Genomic DNA, 4516 nt, shown 5'->3' on the forward strand with positions numbered 1-4516 from the left:
TCTCTCTCTTTCTCTCTCTCTCTCTCTCTCTCTCTCTCTCTTTCTCTCTCTCTCCCTCTCTCTCTCTCTCTTTCTCTCTCTCTCTCTCTCTCTCTCTCTCTCTTTCTCTCTCTCTCTCGCTCTCTGGATCTCATCACCATTTTCTCTCATTTGTTTCAGGGAGAGGGAGGAGACGGCGGCGGTGGGTCTGGAAGTGAGATGGTGAGTAACCATGGTTACCCAGCGACTACTGCATCCACAGCGTCGCTGCTACCAACTCCTCCGTAATTACTCGCTCATTAATGAGGCAAAGTTTTCGCTTATTTTGCAACCCATTACCAGGGACGCATGCCAAGCTATCGTCAGCCGTGTAGTCACGATGTTTAACACACGAGGGCGCTGTGTGTTCTCTGTTACCCATACCGATCCATTCGCCCACGTTTTCTTTCTCTTTTTTTTGTCTTGCGTTTCATATTCCCCTTTACAATTTCAGTTTCTTTCTTCTTCCTGTTCCGCTTCCTGTTTCTTTTCACCTTTTTCTTTTCTCTCTCCGTTTCCCTTATCTCGCGCATTTTTCTGTCTCTCACCGTTTCACTCCCCTCTTTCCTCTTTCTTTATTTATCTTCCGTTTCATTTCCTTTACCTTTTCCATCCCTTTTCTCCGACTTTCGTGTTCCTATTCGCTTCTCTCGGCTCGTCCCATTTTTCCTTCTCTTCCCACCCTCGTCCCATTCCTTTCCCTCCTCTTTCTCCAGACAAGCATGACACTCACACATACCTCTGCTGCTGTTTGTTGCAGATTATCGGACCACCAGGACCGCCTGGACCCGTCGTAAGTCTACAGTACCTATCTATTAACCAGCTATCAGCTCTCTACTCGCTCTGTCGGTAGACTGTGGGGGATGTGTATTAACGCATAACGCGGGGGGGGGTCATGGAATGCCTCTGTGAAGAGCTAGAGGAAACGTGCGGTCAGATAGATGGATGAATGGACGGACGGACGGACGGACGGACGGACGGACGGACGGACGGACGGACGGACGGACGGACGGACGGACGGACGGACGGACGGACGGACGGACGGACGGACGGACGGACAGACGGACGGACGGACGGACGGACGGACAGACGGATGGACGGATAGATGGATAGAATGGATGGATGACTGGGAATGGACGCAAAAACAGAGAAGTCAGTCGACAAATTGACAGAGACAGATGGAATACCTGACGCACCATTGTAGACGAGGATGGACAGATCGGCACAGTCGCACAGAAGGATGGACAGACGGACTAATGGACGGACGGACGGTCGCGGTCAGTTACAGAGCACTTAATTAGCAATAAACGGGCGCTTAACGAAGCAAACCTCGCTTCCCGCACAAACTTGAGCGCCAGCGGATCTGAACAATCGACTAACCCGAACGTCATTTCGGAGACAATTGCGTTATTTTCCCGCCGCGGGCCACATACGTAGTAGCATATACACCCGCAGTCAGCGCATTATATACACGTTACAACGTATAGCAACTGAGCAAGATAGAGAGCAGTGTAAAGCAGATACAGTCAAACAGGTTGTGCTCGCCCCCCCCCACCGAGACGAACCGGATGTGACGTCATGCGTGTCTATTGCGCTCGTTTCAGGGCCCGCAGGGCATCCAGGGTCCGCCGGGAATCAAGGGAGACGGAGGAGCCGACGGACTATCCGGAAGACCGGTTAGTGGCGCCACCTGTCGTCGACAAACGCTGTTATTAGATAGATTGGATTAATTTTTGATTAATTTTAAGAATTAACCCAAAATTACGATTTAATAGTTAGATTGATAGGTTTCGGGTTTGAGGTGTTTTCATTGAATTATGAATTGAATGTTGAATGATGAATTGAATGTTTTCAATGATCCCATGAGATGCTGGGTTTGCTGTTATAGGGGGGTTATTGACAGTTTAAACGAGTAATTAAGAAGAAATAAGATGAATAAATGAAATCAAGAGATGTTATAGTAAGACACGTGAATTTGATGTTTGTAGCTGTATGTAGCTGTATGTAGCTGATTGTAGCTGTATGTAGCTGTATGTAGCTGTATGTAGCTGTATGTAGCTGTATGTAGCTGTATGTAGCTGTATGTAGCTGTATGTAGCTGTATGTAGCTGTATGTTATACTGTTCCCATCTAAACAGGCCGACTATGCTCCTGCGTTCGCGTCACTTACGTACAGTCATATAGGCTTGCTATATTTAACACACGCACGCACACATACACGCGCACGCGCACACGTACATGTGCGCGCACACACACACACACACACACACACACACACACACACACACGCGCGCACACGCGCGCACACACACACGCACGGCCACCTACACACACAAGACACACAACACGCACGCACCTACACACACACACACACACGCACGCACACAGACAGACAGCGGGTACTGTTACTGATGTACTGATGACACAGATACGCTATTGTATAGAGTGACGAGTTTTCAAGACACGTTCAATAATTAATTAATTAATTAATTAGCAATCTAATTAGCAAGACTAATTATAACGTTGTGCGTGTTTCCAAGGGAGTACCCGTCGATGGACCAACACACACACACTACCAACACACACAACACAACACGACACACGCGCGGCTCAACACACTACAGCAACACACACAACACAACGCGCGCGCACAAGACACACACGCGTACACCACACACACACAAAACACACACACACAACACACCCTCCCGCGGGGCGGGGCGACCTACAACGCACACACCTATCAAACACCACACAAACACACATCACCCACGCGCACACACACACACACTACACGAATACAGCACACACACACACACACAATACACACTACAACACACCACAACACACACACACACACACATACACACACACAACACACACATACAACCGACACATACACCACACGCACACACTCACGCACGCACCGCATGCACGCACTCACTCACGACACACACCAACTACACACCATACACAACACGCACGCACGCACGCGTACACACCAATACACACACACAACGCACGCATCCACACAACCACGCACGCACAACACGCACAGACACGCGTCACGGGCCCCACACACCACACGCGCATCACTCACAACGCACGCACCTACACACACACACACAGCCAAAACACACACTACAGCAACACACACACACACACGCCACAACACACACGCAAACACACAACACGCACCGCGCGCACACACACCCGCACGCACTAACCCACACACACACACACAGGGCCTACAATCACACAAGGACACACAAGCAAAGCCGCGCAAACACACGCACGCACCATACGATCACACCACACACGCAACGCACGAGCGGAAGACAGTGGGACGGTTACTGATGTTACTCGATGACACTAGATACCTATTGTATAGGAGTGGCGAGATTTATCCACGGACACGTCAATAATTAAATATATGTAATTACAATTAAATTTACAAGATATACATTAATAACGTTGTGCGTGTTAGTGCAGGGGTGAAGGGAAGAAGGGAGACACCGGGTCCGATGGATTCCCGTAAGTATTGTACTTTATCTGCTCATCATTCTATATTATTCCCTCCCTTCTGCCTCTTTCTTTTTTTTCTCATTTCTCTCCGTGTGGATTCTTCTACTTAGTGATAGGATGATAGCAGAAAAATGTGCAAATGATGATACAAAGCATAAATTGGAGCAGCTTGTTTCTCAGTGAACTAATCAAATAACTGGCCCGATATTGGCAATGAAAAATCCAAGATGCAGCCATATTTTAAAGAAGGGCCAAAATTAGCCTCCGAGAAGTTAGACGTTTTGTTTAGAAGTGATATTGTAGTTGTCCTATTTTTTGCATGATCTAGGTGTGGATTTCCTATGTTTTCAGCCGCTGAAGTAAGATATTCCTGTTTTAAGGGCACACAAAGCACAATATTTTTTCAATGCACATTGTTTATGATTTTCATACGCCATGCATGGTATGGTGGTGTAGGGTGTAGTGTTAGGAGTAGTACTATTGTTTGAGCAGTCGCCACATGCCATTTGGATTGACTACTGGCACTGGTCTCAGCCACTGCCCAACCTCATCTATGGCTCGAAATATAATCGACGCTCGACACAGCTCAAACATCTTTCATGGTGCAGAGTGTGTTCCATTTTGGCAATATCCAGAGCAGGCTGAAAATGCTGGCGAATAGAACGTGAGCAGCTCGAAACAGAGTCAGAAATAAGGTTAAGAAAGTCCAGAGCTTCCAGAGCTAACACCATATTGACCAGCATACATCACGAAAACGCCAATCCAAGAAAAGGGGAGAAAGGAAAGAGAATAATAAGGAGAAAAAAAGTGATAGGAGAAAAACCAAAGGAAAGGATTGGAAGGAGAGATATAAGTAGAGAAAAGGGAGAGATGGAGAGAAGAATAAGAAGGTATGGATAAGAAAGGGAGGAAGAGGAGTGAAAGCAGGGAAAAGAAAACAAAAACAGAAAAGGGAGGAAGGAAAGAATGAAGA

At 47.3% G+C, this 4516-nt stretch overlaps 1 long non-coding RNA gene across 1 annotated transcript; it reads left to right on the forward strand.

The window, feature by feature from the left end:
- Positions 1 to 156: 156 nt before the first annotated feature.
- LOC106818603 lies at positions 157 to 1695 on the forward strand. Its single transcript, XR_001395256.1, has 3 exons — positions 157 to 201; positions 779 to 811; positions 1623 to 1695. It is a non-coding gene; the product is annotated as an uncharacterized LOC106818603 (long non-coding RNA).
- Positions 1696 to 4516: the final 2821 nt, after the last annotated feature.

The sequence above is a fragment of the Priapulus caudatus genome, unplaced genomic scaffold, assembly GCF_000485595.1.
Source record: "Priapulus caudatus unplaced genomic scaffold, Priapulus_caudatus-5.0.1 Scaffold2367, whole genome shotgun sequence".
Classification (NCBI taxonomy): domain Eukaryota; kingdom Metazoa; phylum Priapulida; class Priapulimorpha; order Priapulimorphida; family Priapulidae; genus Priapulus; species Priapulus caudatus.